Raw genomic sequence first — 18,932 nt, forward strand, 5'->3', positions numbered from 1 at the left:
CACTTCATAAATCAAAATTATAATTTAAACTAGTGGTAACCTCTATATTCTAAAAATGATTATAACTTTTCTGGGCTGCATCATTTCTAGATGAATTCCTCTTAAATGGCTTAAGTAATGCTTATAATATAACTAATTCGAACCCTAAACTTACAATTTCAAGAACTGAAACCTTTCTAATCTAAACCAAAATCTTCTCTTGGTCAGCCTCCATACTGGACAATTGCACACTTTTAACTTCAGCCATCCTGCAGTCAAGATGCTATTACACTCTGTTTGCTTTGTTGTGCTGCTAAATATGCCATTATCTAAAGTGTGATACTCTAAAACTGTAGGGTGTGTATTGTGCTAATGATGATGCATGATGAAATATATATATATATATATATATATATTTTTTATAATTAGCTTGTATCTGTTGCAAATACGGCTTATTGTAACCCCTTTTGCACCATCTCTCCTCCTTGAAATAATTCAAATTCCCCCCTCTTCGAATTCGCCACCACTATTTATATTATGAACAAATTGTTCCTGCCTTATTAATTTGCAAAAGCGAAACTCAAGATTACATCATCTGGAAAGCTGGGTCTTGCTGACAGTTGATTGACTGCTATGCTATGACGTCATATATACTACATGTATAAATATCTCACATCGCTCTAACTTGGTGATTATTTTTTTCCCTCTTTCCCATTTTCTTTGGGTGTTGTTTCAGTTCGCATTCGGGAACGTTCTTGTGATATGTGGTGTCCAGTGTTGAGTGGCTGTTTAGTGCCGTGGCTTTGTGCCATGTTTTTCAGGATTCGGCAAAGCAGCGATGCTTTCAATTTGTTGTTTCCTGTGAGCAACTGTAGTGGGCGGCATCTTTAAACACAAGTGTTTTCAAGGTTTAAATTTTCCAGGTGTCTTCTTAGTTAAAAGCATGGATTTATTTAATCAAGTGAAATTCAAGTTAATCATGCAGTTTTTTTTTTTTTTTTTTTTGCTGTGATATGCTTGTCGCAAGATTTTGAATGACAGTATTCAAGGAACAGATAATGCGTTTCTTGTACCATTAATAGTGTAATATTCTTAAAAGAAAACTCTTGGGGATTAATGAATAGTTAAAACTAAGTGCAATTTTTTTGCAATGATTATGTTACAATCTTAACTTCAAGTTTTTTGTATTTATCAAATTTGTTTATTGTATATTTATTTATATATATATTGTTAAATGTTTTTTTTAATAAATTGGTTAAGTTTAAAACGTTTGTCATCCATGTCTGCATAATACATAAACTTAGGGTGTTTCTACTGTGATAGTTATTTCTGCTAATTTTTTTTTTAAATCTTTTCTATTGCTTAGCACTTAAACTTTGTTTTTCGCATCAGTATCCACCAATAAAATTTATATTGAATTCAGCCATGTCTGTCTGTAATCTTTTCTTCAAGTGTCATGTTTCTGTGGTGATAGTGACAAGAAGTGTGCCTTGCACCCCCGAGTTATGAGCCTAAAATATGCCAGATCTGGGTAGAAGCAGAAAAGAGACCAGACTGCCTGCTCGAGAAGTAGCATGCATATTTGAAGTCTTGCAATAAAGATAAATTTTTACTCCAATATGTCTGCTGAAAGTTCTTGATGGATACAGCGAGAGCATTTAATGTAATATGCACAACTAGAATTCCGTGGGATCCACAATAATCACTACATTGGTGACTTCTGGACTTTGCTAAATCAAGCCATGTGAACGGCTCACAAGTACTTTAGCTTTTGATGGATTGCAGTCTCAAGACCTATTATCCGTATTTTATTTTCTGTAGTAGAATCTTTACTTTCATTTTGGTTTAAACCCTGCACAATGTCTGAGGTATATGCTGTTCGAATTCTGGTTAATAACCGATCAGACCCAGCTTTATAGTTTGTTATGTGTGAAAGTACATTTGTGCTTGCCACCCCAAACCTATCAAAGAATCAGTTACTAAATATAGTTATATATTTGCTCATCTTCCTTCAGATAATGCATTATTAGTTCAGGATTTACTTACGAAATCAGACCCAACTGATCCTTTTACAAAGCTTAAAACTCAGTTAATATACCGATCGGGAGAATCATCTCAGCAAGAAATTGGCCAATTATTATCTAGAGAGGAATTAGGATCTTGAAAACCTTCGGATTTGCTTAGGAATATGAAACGATAAGCAGAATCCTTAAATGTTCCCAATATCTTAACATTAGAATTATTCCTTCCGCGTCTGCCTTTGGCAGTTCTGACTATTTTGGCAGTTATTTACGATTTCACTTTAGACAAAACTGCAGAAATTGCCAACAGAATCTTAGAAGTGAATCCAACCCCAGGAACTTGTGCAGTTTCTCGCACAGTCGATCAATCTATTGAGGATAAATTGTTTAAGGATATAGAAAAATTAAATGTATTGATCGTATTTCCCTTTCTCGAGATCGCTTGCCAAATCGCGGAAATCGCAATAAAGAAAGGAGCAGTTCATAAAGGAGAGAATATTCTGTTTGCTGGTATCATAGATGTTTTGGAAAACGAGAAGACAAGTGTATATAGCCTTGTTCATGGAAGGGAAACGAAACCAACAAAGAAAAAAGGCAATTTATTCACTTGTTCTTTCGTGAACGGAGAACAAATTTTTCTCTCTTGGTCGATGCTGGCTCTGAAATGTCCTTATTTCCAAAAAACAATTCATAAAAATGAAACTCTCCCCAACAAACACTTCTTGCTGCTAATTCTTCAACTGTCCATGTTTATGGTCAAAAAACACTTTCTTTGGATTTCAAATTAAGACAGCAGTTTACTTGGACTTTTCTTATAGCAAATGTTAATACACCCATTCTTAAAGCAGATTTCCTCCATTTCTTTGAGTTGGTGCCTGATCTTAGAAACAAATATCTCAAAGATTTAAAAACAAAGTTTCAAACTGTAGGCAGCATCAAAATTACAAATATTTATTCAGTAAAAACTGTCCACAATGATATACTTTATCACAAAATTTTAAAAGAATTTCCTTCCATTACTAAATTACCAGATCCTAACCAACCTGTTAAACTAAACACTGTTCATCATATCATAACTAAAGGTCCACCTGTAGTTGCGAAACATTGTTGGTTGGCCATAGATCGCTTAAAAATAGCAAGGCAAGAATTTTAAACTCTGATGCATCTAGGGCATTTAAGACCGTCAAGAAGCAATTGTGCATCCCCACTTCACATGGGGAAAAAAAAGGGAACTTCAGAATGGAGAACTGTAGGAAATTATTGTGCGTTGAACACATAAACAATAAAAGATTCCATGCTTAACTGATATTAATGCCTCAATACATTTTTAGCCATGTTGACTTAATCAAAGCATATCAAATACCAATCAACCCAACCGTTTACAATTTGGCTTATGTAACACATCCGTGACTTTTCAATGTTATATAGACAAAGTCATGCGAGATTTAGAAGGTATTTATGCTTTCATCATTGACCATAATTAAGGAGGATAAACAAACATTTTATGCAGAACTTTGTGTATGGCACAACACTCAAGCTGCCCAGCGACTTGATAACATCATCTGCAATATCTTCAAGCGACACTAGATTCATCACCAATCTCTGACATAGAATACAGCAATTAAACCCTATAGCGACATCTGTGCATTGTCGAGATACGTATTACGTAATTCCACACCTAAAATCGTATACATATGTATACTTATGTATTGATCGAGTCAAGCCAGTGCTGTGCCAGTCGTACTCAGGTCTGCACAAAGTCCTCAAGAGGATAAACAAAATATTCACAATTTAAAATAAACAGCGTTAAATCAACGGTGTCTATCGATCGTGTGAAACCGGCCTATTTGCTTTCAGACTCTGATTTACCTGAGCCGAAATCAGATAGAGACTTAAAGACACGATCTGTCACAAGATCGGGAAGACATGCACTTTCCAAAGAAACTTGCTGCTTACATTACAATTTACAAAGGTGTTTGAAATTTAATTTTTCATATATGTATTATTTTTCTTTTATATGTGTGCATATTATCTAGTCATAATTTTGAATCGCATTTTGATTTTTGTAATTTTATATCCTATTTTTGTGTTAAGAGGGAAAAAAAAAATGCTCGACAGAACAGATCATCTTTCCTTTGAATTGCCTTCAAAGGAACTGGGGGGGGAGGAACTCTGGTGATAGTGGATATGGAGCACACCTTGCACATAGCAACAGGAAGTGGTAATCCTCCGAAGTACAGACCTACATCTTGTATAAGGGTTTTGATACCTTTGGTAACAATTTCATAGCCTATTGATGACACTAAGATGCACATTTAGCTCTTTCGAAACAGTGAATTTTCTAGCACCAGCTTGCCCTCCAATGCATTTCATCATGCAAATGGTGTCTTTGGCTAATGATCTGACGACAGGATTTTGTTTTACGCTAATTTTTGCTCAATTTGCTCTCTTGTTAATAGGGGCAGTTTTTTGTTTATTGTGTTGCGAAGTGTCCAGGTGCGGTAAGATAGCTTCCCCAGTAAAGCAGGTTTATAGTTGCTAGAAAATGGCAAAGGGAGGCAGGGTTGCCACATTTCGCGAGAAATTGCCCATTTGGCAACATACCATAGACAGATGGAGAAGCTTCTGGAACAAATTCTCACCAGTTTAGCCCATAATGTTCTCGAACACAAGCCAAAAGCTAATAAACCCTGCTGGTACATGCAGAGAGTCTGTCAGTTAATCTGTGTAGAGTCCATCGAGTTGATCGGCGAGGTCAGTGAGTGACGAGTTGGCACCGAAAGAGTCTCTAAGTGTATCGCAGGTTAGTGCATTTTCAAGTTTTGTCTTAGAGTGTGCTGAGCTCCGGGAATGACCAAACCGAGGAGTTGGGAGCTGCAGTCTAGTGCATCACGAGTTTAGCGTGGAAAGCTTTTAGAGTACGTGGAGTTCCGAGAATGACCAAGCAGAGTCAGGAGCTGTACTCTGGTGCTTTGCAGTCAAGCTATCTTTACCGTTATTGCCTGATCGTCTAAAGGCTGTGTCGCCGAGTTTTAGCGTGTTTATAGTAGCTCTTCGATGACTGTAAAAATGTGATTTTGGAGCTGCCTTAAGAATACTGGCCAATAAAGTGTATTTTGATACTTCATCAAGTAGTGTCGCCATTATTCACTGCAAATCTGCACGAACCCCATACGTACGAATGCAAAGAAGAAGAAAAAAACATAACAATTGGTTATTATTTAACTCCTGAACATTTTTTTAATATATGAGCAGGGGTCCCAAGCCTATCCTGCAAGGGAACCATTGCACTTCTGTTGCTCTTTTGTGTGTCCACTGTGACCAAGATTAAAAAAAAAAAAAAAAAAAAAAAAAAAAACTTAAGTTTTCAATCAAATGTTTTGTAAATTGCTTTTATAATTGGTAATTTATTACAAAAATATATAAGTGTATTTGTTAACATCAATCAGCCGCACCAACAAGACAAAATCTCTTTCCAGTTCCAGATATTGGTGTGAATCACTTTTTTCAGCAATTAATGTCTCAAAACAAAAGTACATATCTCAACTTACAAATGAACATCTTGTTGATCACTTGTAAGCAGGAACATTATCAAATTCTCCTAATTATGAAGCAATGGGCAATGAAATGCAATGCCAAATATTGCATTCATTTTAAGACATTCTTTATAACAATTTTTATTCCAACGAATTTTTAAACTTTAATCTATATTATTTAGTAATTATTTACTTTACATGAAAATGCAATCAATAATTTTTATATCTTAGAATTTTATTTATGTATTTGATATATTATGTCAACCTATAAATTAACCTTGAAAAAATAAATGTGCCCGCTACCCCACAAAATTCTACAATGTGCTTTAAAGTACAAAAAGATAGGGGATCCCTGTATTAGAGGACTGAACTATACCATTTTTCACTTTGCTGACTTTTAGTAAAATGTCCTGATTTTCTCTGACTTTACTAGACAGAAAGAACCTTGTTTTGGCATACACATTGAGGTTTATAATATGTAGCATTATAAATATCTTTTACCTATTATAATAATGGTATAAATATTCATAAAAATTAACAGTTGAAAAAAAATTTTTTTTAAATCAAATGTGCTACGTATATCAATTATATTTCTTATTTAAAAAAGTAAGGATACAAAATACTACATAACAAGAATTATGGTGGTTTCTTTTAAATAAATCAGGCTGCTAAAATAAGTAGCTAACTCTGGAGATAGGACAAACTCTTATAAAATGTCAAATAATAATACAGTACAAAGTCCGTAGTCCAGACTCGTCAGGACTTCGGTGATTCCGGATTAGGGGTTTTTCCGGATTATAGATCATCAATTTAAATCTGGTAAGATGGCATGCAGAAATTATACAATTAAAAATATGAAACTGTAATTTATGAAATAAAGAGCAATTATGATCTAAAGGCATAGACTCCAACGTGCAGCAGAACTTGTCAGTAGTCAACGTGCGAACGACTTTCACAACTTTGAAAATGCGCGTGTAATGCATGTTGTAATTAACCATTCATTAATTTTTAATTAATAATTGTAATCAATTTTGTTACATTTAAAATCCATATACATATAAAACTAAATAATTAAAAATTATATGCACTTGTAAAGTATATGCACATTTAATTAGAAATTTTCATTTAACTCCTCACACATGTATGTCCCTAAATCTACTATTATATGAAGAAAGTATTTTAAATCACTACAAATCTGAAAAAAATCAGAATCCATAAATCATATATCTTTATTCTGGATTTGATTTCCGCAAGGAAATAAAATTTAAATAACCAAGAGCAATACATATTAGTATTAAAAAAATACTTATAATTTACGAATGCAAAGATTTACATGTAGCATGCTTAGCAAGCTTAAGTTCTTATTTTGAGAATGTTTTTTTATAACACAGTTCTTCATTTGCCTGCATACTTATTTTTTCAATCAAAACTGCTTCGAGAGTTTTAGGACGTAAATTTGGTCGAAATTCTGTCTGATTTTTTTTTAACAATAGAAAAAAATTCTTTCGCAAGCTGCATTTGAATGAGGTATTATTAAGAAAACAAGCATTACAGTAGGCAATACTTTGTATTTAATACACCCATTCATATTTAATTTGGCAATTTCTCCCCATGCTATATCAATACGCAAATCTACAATTTCTTTCAAATCATCTACTTGATACATGGAAAATTCAATTCCCACTTGATTAAGATATTTTTCATCAATAATGGATGGAAAAGTATTCATCAAGTAAAGAACAGATGAAAATGAAACTTCAGTCCTCAAGTTGATGTCAGCAACTTCAGCATGTTTTAGAAATGGATCACTTAGTGGAAATTTATCTATTATATATGAACATGCAGTTACAAAAAAAGCTCGCACAGAATTAAAAAATGATTTTACTTCACTTTAATTCAACTTGGCATTTTTTAAATATAGTCTTGTTTACGCACCAATCACTAAATTTTCATTTTCTTTTTGTTTACTATACTTTTGAAATTACTGATGGTTTAACAAACCTAACAAATAAATTTATTAAAAGTTCAACAAGTTCTCTTCTCAATTTATGCATATAAGGAGCTTGTTGTTGCAAATTAGTATTTACTGTTATAAACAAAGTATTTTTCAAAAATAACAAGTACAACATTTTTTTTTTTAATGTTCTGCACTCTTTCTTTCATTCTCACTGTTATCTGGTTGATCACCAAAAATATTTATCACAGCATCCCACTGTCCCAAAATCCATGTTATACAACCATCTCATACTGCGATATTTCAAAATTTTACGAGATTTTGCGTTCTGTCCCAAAATTTGTTGAGCAACTTTGAAGCTATGCTTCCGTTTCGAACTTTTTTCCAAATAAAAATATATATCTATTAACAAAAATTTCGATTTCTGAGCCAATTAATTTTTCAGTTGCCTTTTTTGCAGCTATATGCAAGAGGTGGCATGGGCAACCTCAGATGATTATGCTTAGTTGATGCATTTTGATAAACGATGCTACACCTTTAAACTTTCCAATCATATTACTAGCATTATCTGAAGAAAATGATAAGCAATTTTTCATTCTAAACCTTTGCTTTTAAAATTTTCGTTTATACAATTAAAAATACCTTCTCCAGTATTATTTGTGCACTCTAAAATAGAAATCAATGACATAATTATCACACCCTTTTCTTTACTGTAATATGTTATAATCAATGGATACAGTCTGTTATCATTACTTCCATAAGTACTTAGTGAAAACGATGTATTGCACACTGATTTTATAATATTGGCAACAGTACTTTCTGCAAGCGTTTTCACAATAGCGGCAGTTTTGGTATGACCGCAGCTAAATTTTTTTTGCTACGGCAGAATCCATATTGCTTTGAAAAGCTCTTTGGAATGATCTGAAACACAAAGTGGTAGATTGTGTTAAATTAAAAATCGAACAAAATAGCATTCGGCTTCTATAGGACCTGTTTCGTCATCTTTTATTAAGAAATTCGTTAGTTCTTTAGATTCTACAATGCCAAGTTCTATATGTTTTTGAGAAAAAACATGCCGTTTACAGTCATCTTTTCCGCCATATGCAACTGAGAAGTCTTTATTGCATACACTGCAGTGTGTGTGATTCACAGAAATTAAGGATGCTTTAATCCATGGAAATTATGAAGAATATGAATCTTTAAATTTCTGCTTTGATAATTTTGGCTTTTTTGTTTGAGGTAGCATTATAAAAAAACTTCCACCTAAATCCCAGTTCACAAGACACACACACAAGCGTCTAGGGTATAGCGGCGCACATGCGCAATATGATCTGCGACCAATATGAGGGTTGTACCAGTTTGCCGATGATTTTGTTTATCTCCACAGAAGTCACAAAGCGGTGTGTTGGCGGTGAATTTCGCATATATAATAGCAAAAGAATGATTTTAAAACATCTGAAGTTAAAAGTAAACTAAAGTCAGAGTAAGACAATTCCTCAACAATATTAATAATTGCATCCTTGTAAAGGAGTTAAACAAAAAATCTTAACAATTCAAAACAAAAAAATGATCATAGTAATACAAACTCGAAAACTAAAAATGCAAAAAGGGAAAATATGTACAAGATAATAATAATATAAAAATTAATCTTCCTTTATCTAAACTCCAATTCAGAACTCATCAGGACAATTTTTGTCTTATCATCAACTATCTATCAATTTTTTCTGATATTAATATAAATTTTTCTTTCTCGTAATTTGATTTCTTTAGATTTTATTTTTGAAAAAATAAAAATAAAGTGTTATTTTATAAGAAAAGTAGAACAAGAGTTGTCTTTCTCCTTTCTTAATTAAAAAGATTTATTTTCATCTGCTGCTTCATGCATAATTTTTTCTCTAATCCACTTCATTGCATATTTTTCCTGCTTTTAATTAATAGCATTCTTTACATTGCTTAATATTTATATAATGATCTAACTTTAGAAGTTATATTCTGTAAGCATCATAAACCTCTTTACATATCTGATTTGGAGAGCGTGGGAAAATTTGAAAGTTTTCTCTTTTGATGTGTATAAAAGCAATTTAAAATGAAACAAATCCTGTTGAAAATAGTAAATATTATTAGCAGGTAAATAATTGGGAATGATTTTGTATTTGAGACAAAGCATAGATAATTGTAACTATAGTAGTAGTTTTGTAAAATTGGAGCACATGAAATCTTCTGATACAAAAGTTTTCTCAAGAGCTTTGTGAACAGGAAGCTGTATCAGATTTAATCATTATGAATTGCACACATATGAGTAAAAAATAATGTGCATTACAGTTACATATTTCTTAAAATCATTTTGAATTATTTACTGTTTCCCATATTTAAACATGTAAATCATAATTATAAATAGAATATGTAATTGTATGTGCATCATTTATAAAAATGTAAAATCACACGAGGAAAAAAATCCTTAAGTGTGCTAAAGCTACATTGGTAGGGGTTGAATATAAAAGCTCATTATGTACCACATGTTATAAACATTTTAAATATAGTCCTCACTTATTAATTATCTACACATCAATGATGTTTAAAATATTAATAATTATATTTTGTTGATCACATAGTTTTAGCTTTTTTAAAAAAAACAATGAAGGGTTTTCTTAAAAGAAAAGTGATAAAGTTTCCTTCCTTCACTGTAATTTAAAAAGATTTGTATAGCTTCAATAAGCTGATTTGTTTCATTCCTATTTTTTAATTACAAATTTTTTTACATCATTGTGTGCAGATTATGTGATAATTTTAAAAGTTATATTTCTTTAAGAAGTAGGATTGGATTATTTGAATTAGAAAGCACAAAAATGCTATTCCCCTAAATCAAGCCAATCAGATATAAAGTGTCAGAAAAACAATGCAATGCAAATAAATTAATACTAAATAGGTAAATAATAAATTAAAATATGAAAATTAAATAAATAAAAAATTGAAAGTAAATCTCTAAGAAATCATGATTTAGGCAATATAAAATTTAAATGATAAAAGGAATGAAGAATAAATTAATAAAATATTATAAAACTCAAATGAACAGTGAAGAAATTAGTACAGTCAAAAGTCATTAATCCGGAAACATCGGGACTTCGGCGATTCTGTATTATCGATTTTTTCGGATTATAGATCATCAATTTAAATCTGGTAAGATGGCATGCAGAAATTATAAAATTAAAATATGAAACTGTAATTTATGAAATAAAGAACAACTATGATCTAAAGCGTATCAAAATTTACAAAAAAAAAAAAAAAAAAAAAAAAAGCTTAATATTTATTTGTTTACTTTATTAAACATTTCTTTCAATGTAAGTTGTTTAAGTTGCTCCGTTTTTTATGTGATAATACATTCTCTTTAATTCTATAAACAGAAATAATTTCTTGTTCAGTTACAAAGTTCCGCTATTCAAGTCCTATAATTGCTGCGTCGAGAATACTGACTAATTTGTCAATCGAAATTTTTTCGTTTTCAATAACCTCTGTTACTTTCTTTGCTATTGGAAGCAAATTATAATGACAAGGAATTTGATTTAAATCATATCAAAGACGGAGTACATTGAGATGAAATACTACATTTAGTAAGGAATTATAAGCCAAATAAAATAAAAACATCTGCCCTGAAGATAAGGATAGTGCTGACAGATCAACTTCCAGTTCATTGTGCACCGCAGTGTTAAAGATAAACAAAGGATATGCCTTCATTCATTTTTTGCAGCAATTCCACTTTTTGTTTAATGGACATCGAAACATACTTTCGATTTGTAGATCCTTTACATATTAGTAAATATATATCAGAAATTTTATTTGACATAATCAAAAGTTCAAGCTTACTTTAATAAAATTGCTCTAACAGTCTGCAAAAAATAATAAGTCAAATCCAATTCAAAGATTAAGGAACAACGCAATCTGCAATACTAACTGAATTAGATAATTTTAGCTTAGCTTATACTGTCAGTTATACATTAAACGCGCATTCGTAAACGTATTTCGCGCACGTCACACGCATATTCGCAGCCGTAAAGGCCTTATGTCAACAAGACGCATGCGCAGAAAGTTTGTAGCTTTGAGGTCCAAATTAACGAATTTTGACTGTAGTAACAAAATAGATTATTGAACATAAAAAAAAAAAAAAAAAAAAAAAAAAAAGAGGGAACAATTTCAACAACACTGCGTTCAGCTGAAACTGCATCTTAATTTTGGTTTCTGCTATATTAAAGGCCATCTTCACATCATGGGCACTTTATTAACTAGATGGGTACTTCTAAAAATTATCTCTTGTGATGAGATCCAGTTCAAGTGTTTGCTATATATTTTGGTTTTTCAAAGGAAATTGATGCATGCATATGGGCTACCATAAATGCAGATTTTACTATAACGTGTTGCATTCACAACAAAATTTTTACGAATATCATGATTCATTTATGCAATTAAAAAAATATTGGTATTCTTCTGTTATCGGAACCAGATTAAAAAATTTATGCATGTATGAACTGGAGTACCTATGTTCATTCCGGTGGAGTGGTGTCTGGTTCACCCGGGTACCTGAGCATAAGCCCTACCCCATGTAGAATACTTTGAAAGTTTCGAATGTTAATAAGCGTAACCTAACCTAAGATTTCATTTATTTATTTATTTTTTTTATATTTTTTTATTATTATTAATATTTTTTTCTTTTTTTAAAATTAATTAATAATTTGATATAGACTATTATTATTTAAGCCAGAAAGCTGTCGAGCTGGTGAATGAGTCCTGGAATGCAATTGTTAGTGCATGTGAAGCAAGTGCGAAAGCAATGGTGCCAAACATTAAGATATTATAAGTTACAAGTAAAAGGAATTCAAGATACATAAATAATCAATAAGAATATACAACGTACAGAGCCTTTGAGTACAATTATACAAGGTTACATAATCCATACATTAAGGATGGCAAGAGGCCTATCCTGGTTGCTTAGATCATTATAATCATAGTCTGGAATTTTAACTGTAGGACTGCTGAGACTACTCTGCCTTTCGTGAAATTTTTTTGCAATTTGATAGTAATATGATCTTAAAGCACAAATACCCAGTTCCTCATGTATCTTATTGTTGATATACCACTTAGCATTGACAATCTGTCTGAAGGTGGAGTTCTGAGCAACTTGTAGCTTTCCTCTGTACTTGTTGCAAGAGTAGGCCCACACGAGACATGCATAATAAAGTAGTGGACGCAGAATGGATTTATAAATGAGTAATTTGTTGTCCATAGATAAAACACTGTTTCGAGCAATTAAGGGGTAGAGTCTAGCTTTACGTGCTCGAAATTTCTGAATACTAGCTGTAATGTGTGGGTTCCATGAAATACTGAGGATCATCCTAAGATAAGGGACTTGCTTGGCCCAAGGAATAGAGCTTCCGTAGAAAAGATTTCTCTTGAATGTTTCCTTCCTAGTAAATAGGATGGCTTTAGTTTCATCGATGTTCACTTGAATTTTCCATTGTACAAGCCAAATCTCCAGTGCATGTATGTAATTTTGTAAACGTTGGATAACTGAACCAGCAAATGCACTTGGTGAGAGGATCGCTGTGTCGTCTGCACACATAGCTAGTGTTGTGTCATGCGTCGTGGGTATGTCATTCACGTAAATATTAGAGTGGGTTGGGCCTAGCAGGGACCCTTGCGGCACCCCATCCCTAATGGGGTGTTTGTTCCAGAGACATTAACGACAAAGTTTCTACCTGCAAGGTAGGACTTGGTGATGTTTGTGATGTAACCTGGGAAGCCCAGGTTGTGTAACTTGTAGATGAGGGCCTCCAGCCATACTCTATCAAAGGCCTTGGCTATATCAATAAAGATTCCTCCTGTGACTTTACGATCTCTCATTCCTTCTGAGATTAGTAGTTATTCTAATCTCTTCTGATTAGTAGTTCCGAGGATTTTCCGTAATCCGAATTGGCTGGCTATGATGATATCATGGTTAACAAGGTGATCGTTGATGCATTTCAGAAGATCAGCTTAAAAGATTTTACTCAGTGAAGACAAACTTATACGACTACATGCCCCGGGATCCGTAGACGGCTTGCCAGGTTTCAAGATGGGAATTATTTTTGCAGTCTTCCAGGAATTGGGATAATGCTGCAACTGGAGCATACGGTTGAAAACTTTGCATAGTATAAAGATGACTTTCCTGGGAAATTTCTTCAGCATTTCGTTGGTGATCCCATCTAACACAGGGCTCTTCTTTTTCTTGAGTTTATTGATATAGCCTACTACCTCCGAAGGCATAACTGGAGGGATGTTGTTTATGTTTAAGTTTGTTGTAAAAGTGGAGTGGAAGTTGTGAATAAGGGTTTCTGTTGTAGGTCATGAATGTTGTTTGTGCAAAATTAAGATTCCAGGTGCTGAGCCAATAATTCTGCCTTCTCAGTTTCAGTGTAGTGGATCTTTTGAGGGCCTTTAAGGGACGGAACTTTATTGTGGCATTTGGTGTACCTAGAGATTGCCCTCCACAGAGAATTATCCTCTACAGAGAGCGAGCCTAGGTAACTGGTCCAGTCTTTTTGTGCCTGTGCATATGTAAGCAGCTTCAAAGATTTTACTCAGTGAAGACAACAAATTTATTGGCCTGTATGCCCGGGATCCGTAGACGGTTTGCCAGGTTTCAAGATGGGAATTATTTTTGCAGTCTTCCAGGAATTGGGATAATGCTGCAACTGGTGCATCCGGTTGAAAACTTTGCATAATATAAAGATGACTTTTCTGGGAAATTTCTTCAGCATTTCGTTGGTGATCCCATCTAACACAGGGCTCTTCTTTTTCTTGAGTTTATTGATATAGCCTACTACCTCCGAAGGCATAATTGGAGGAATGCTGTTTATGTTTGAGTTTGTTGTAAAAGTTGAGTGAAAGTTGTGAATAAGGGTTTCTGTTGTAGGTCATGAATGTTGTTTGTGCAAAACTGAGCTTCCAGGTGCTGAGCCAATAATTCTGCCTTCTCAGTTTCAGTGTAATGGATCCTTTGAGGGCCTTTAAGGGGCAGAACTTTATTGTGGCATTTGGTATACCTAGAGATTGCCCTCCACAGAAAATTATCCTCTGCAGAGAGCGAGCCTAGATAACTGGTCCAGTCTTTTTGTGCCTGTGCATGTGCAAGCAGCTTCAAAGATTTTACTCAGTGAAGTGTAGTGGATCCTTTGAGGGCCTTTAAAGGGTGGAATTTTATTGTGGCATTTGGTATACCTAGAGATTACATTCCACAGAGAATTATCTTCTGCAGAGAGCGAGTCTAGGTAACTGGTCTAGTCTTTTTGTGCCTGTGCATGTGTAAGAGATTGGACTGCATTGCATAGTCTGTTAAACAGCTGCTTATCATCTCTGCAGTGAGTTCTTTGGACTTTTCTTCTTGCAGCATTTCACTGTTTAATAAGATTGGCAAGTTCCTTACTCCTTTTAACCTTTCCGTGGACAATTTCTTGCCTTGCATTCTTATGAGCAGAAGTAATTTTTTCCGTGAGCTCCTGAATAAAACTATCAACGTTATCACCCGAATGTATCGTGGGTAATGTGTAGTGAATGTTGGTGAGAGCTTTGACAAATTTTTGCCAGTCTATGCGAATGGCTCTGGTGTCTGATGTGGTATTGCTACTGATGTCAAGAATCATTTTAACCGGATTGTGGTCCGAAGAGAGTTCATCAAGCATGGTATTTCCGAGCAAGAAGAAGTCAATAATTCCCATAGACCCAGAGGTATACAGTGTTGGTGTTTTTGAAGCTGCTATGTGTAATCTAGCCGTGTTAGCCAAATTAAAGATTACACGTACGGTGTCGTTTGAGTTGTAACAGTTCCACGCGCAACGTCGTGCATTTAGGTCTCCACCAATTATGATGTGCTTGCCGAGAGTGAGTAGAAGTTGTAAGTCAGCCAGGACTGCCTGAGCATTACGTCCTGGAGATATATAGGTGGAGACAAAAGTGTATGTTGTGATGTATTTGTTGTGAGTGTAATAGCTGAGGCCTCAACGACCGAAAGCTGTGGCAATGTAACTGAGTAGTGGGAGATACAGCAATTAATCAGGAGTGCAGTCCCTCCCCCTCTCGGGCGGGAAGTGGTGGGTGCTCTATTGGATCTGTACACTGCATAATTTTGAACAAAAATAGGAGTTGCAGGGCCAAGCCTGTGTTCCTGTAAGAACATAATATCAGGGTCATACTCATTTATAAAATTCCTCAATTCATGAATGTTTTGGGATAATCCATTCACGTCCCATGTAATGATATTCAATACATTAAAACATTATTCATTATTAGTGTTTACATTATATCCAAATACATCTTCAAATAATTCAAATACCAGGAACAATTTATCAATCGCATTATTAGTTGCCTGAATTTCAGGCATCTTGTTTCAGATTTTTCTTAAGACATTCATTAAGGAGATACGCTTAAAAATTGACATAAGTTCTTTAAAGAATTTAGCAATTTCCATTAGGCCCGCAAGGCCAACATCATTTTTAGTCTTATTAGTTTGAATACCATCATCTGCATTAGAGACAGTACCGTTTAACAATTCAGATTTATCAACAGATTTACTATACTGCTTATTAACCACATTGGCATATGAAATACCTGTTTTAACATTAGCAGATTTTATCACAGATTTTTCCTTATCATGGGCATTCTTAAGCTTAGTACTAGAATCATTTGCATTGTTACCACTCCTGGGTGGCTGTAGAACTGGAAATTTCGGACAACCCCGGTAGTTTTCCGGGTGCCCTTCCTGTTAACAGTTGCAACAACGTACTTTTTCGGTAAATTTACTAGAACATTCTTCTGTTTTATGGGCTCTGGCACACTTAACACACCTCGGCCGCAGTTTACAATTATCCAAAGAATGATGGAAGTGTTGGCAGTTGTGACACTGCACAACACTTCCATTGACCTGATACACTTTTACAGTAACATAAAAACCAAGAAATTTTGTTATATCATAGATTTTGTCTGCCCCCGGGGCATTCTCAATTTGAATTTGGAACAAGGGCATGGGGACTCTGGTTTTGATTTGATGCATCTGTGCCACATGGTGCACTTTAGATCCTAACTGAAAAAATTCCTCTTGAATGTCCTCAATAGGACAGTCGATAGGCATGCCTCTAATTACAACTTTAATGGGTTTTTCCATTTTGGATAGAATTACATAGTGATCTATTTTTTAAGATCAAGATACCGAGTAATGTTTCGGTGATCATCTTCTGTGGCTGGGAAAATCTTCAAAAAGTCCCCATTGACTTTGCCCGCAAATTCGCAGTTTTTAACATCCTTTTTGAGCACTTTCTAAAACTCCCTAAACTTCATATCAGGCTTAACCATTATTGGTTTTGGCTTACTAGATTTAACATTAATAGTAACATCTATATCAGAAACATTATCATTAATTATTTGCACATCATTATCCTTATCATTATTAGAACTCACATCAGCAGTGCTTAATTTTTCAAACGTATTTTCTAATGGAACATCAGCATTACACTTTATGAGTTTATTGGGGCTAGCGGTATTCTTTGGAGTATCTATGTGCGTGTCTGCATATACATAAATACATACACACATATATGCATTCATGTGCAAGCACATATATCCATGCATACATACATTTTTTCTGAATCCAGCCCCGATAACAGAAGAATACAAGAGGGCTGAACACTAACTGGAATTATGATTTCACTTAAAACTGAGAGGTACCGAGTTCTGGTAGGCTTCAATTTTAAATCGTACGTACTCCTATAAACAGCACAGTTCTATTAATGCAAATGAATGCCATATGTGAAAAATGATACTGCAATCTTCAGTAAGTTACGATACTTTCTTGGATCACTCATAAGATGACAAACTGTAAATTACAGTTAAACAGAATTTTTTGTTCTTATTCAGAAAATACAGTTAAATAAACTATATGTGAACCTAAAATTATTGTGAGATTTATTGCAGAATGATTTTAAACAAATAAAGAAATTCAGCCCAATTTTACTGCAATTTTCTGTTGTTGCTGAAAGTTCCATTGCTACTAATTAGCAATAACAACAGTTACTTCATATAGGTGGAATATGTTGTGACAAAATTTTGTTTTATGTGGCAGTACATTAAACAGCTTTACAGCAGCTCTGAACATGAGTATTTCTTAATTTCTAAATCGGTAAATGTAAAAGTTTGAAGTGTAATATGAGGTTTTCCCCAATTTATATTATTATGTTAACTGTATAATCAGTTCCTAAGTTTTCTCTTTGTAATGGATATCCATGAAAATTAATAATGAAATTGCATTAAGCGTATTTTATTGTTATCATTCATAAGGGTTCCATGAGTAAGACTACAGTTCTGAAGTTAAATCGGCATCTTGTGGGGTAATTTTTAACATTAAATTGTTAACTGAAATAAACAGGCTATGCATTTTGATACCATAATGTAATATTTTGTGGCAAAGACCTTAAAAAACTAATTTAAACATTCATTGGAAATAACAATCCCTAGTTACAACCCCATGTTTTAATTTATTATAACACCAAGTTTTTCTCCACAAATATTTAAGGCAAAGCATATTTATTTCGTTTTTATCTGATTATATTTCTGATTTTGGCCATTACTCTCTATATTACGTTAGTAATATTATATCTTATTAAATCTTTTTTTATTCATACAAATTCAATATCTTTCACTTATGATGCATGAGTGTACCAGATACAAAGGTGCATTTTGGTGAAATAGCAATATTCGAAATATGATTTGGTTTAGAATCGGCAGATTTTTGGACGACAAAGAGTCATTACAAATTAAACCATAATAAATAACCATTATAAATTATATCATAACCATTATAAATTAAACATGCTAATTCACAGTTCCACTTTCAGTCGGATGACCTCTGAACTAAAATCGACCAGCACTATGCCAAATTGGCGAAAACCGTCCCCAGTCTGGAGTAATTCCAGTAGCAGGGGCAGACGGCGGTCATTAAAGCAGCGGATCCTACTGCGCATGCTCGCTGCATCGTGACCTGCTGGTCGCAGACGCTTGCGACACACGCTAAGCTCTCGCTGTAATACAAGTAATGGAGCCATAGGCAAGCTAATCGCGCAGTAGCAATGACCAGATGTTGCGCATGGAGGTAAGAAAGGAAGGAGTGGCCAAACTGGCATTAGAAGTGAAGCACTGCTCCAAAGCTCTATAAATAGAAAAGAAATAATGCATAATTTTAATATTAATAATACAAAAAAACTTTGATCTTAATTTTTGTAATCCTTAACTGAATGAAATCGAATTACCTTATTTTTTTTTTTTTTTTAATGTAGTTAAGGAAAACTTGTGAAAATATTTCAAATTAAACCATTCTGAGCAAACTGTTCTGTGAAAAGTATAGCATTTAATTCCGTTCAGAATGAA

The 18,932-nt window shown here is 33.7% G+C and overlaps 1 protein-coding gene and 1 pseudogene across 7 annotated transcripts in view; one reads left to right on the plus strand and one right to left on the minus strand.

Moving 5' to 3' along the window:
- LOC118183214 (late secretory pathway protein AVL9 homolog) overlaps positions 1 to 18,932 on the minus strand; it is a 172,651-nt gene that overhangs the window by 5,416 nt on the left and 148,303 nt on the right. The gene's annotated exons all lie outside the window — the stretch shown is intronic.
- On the plus strand, positions 1,839 to 2,694 carry LOC146995963 (uncharacterized; annotated as a pseudogene).

This window comes from Stegodyphus dumicola, chromosome 8 (genome assembly GCF_044657685.1).
Source record: "Stegodyphus dumicola isolate Sdum_Otavi_A_Nest chromosome 8, ASM4465768v1".
NCBI lineage: Eukaryota > Metazoa > Arthropoda > Arachnida > Araneae > Eresidae > Stegodyphus > Stegodyphus dumicola.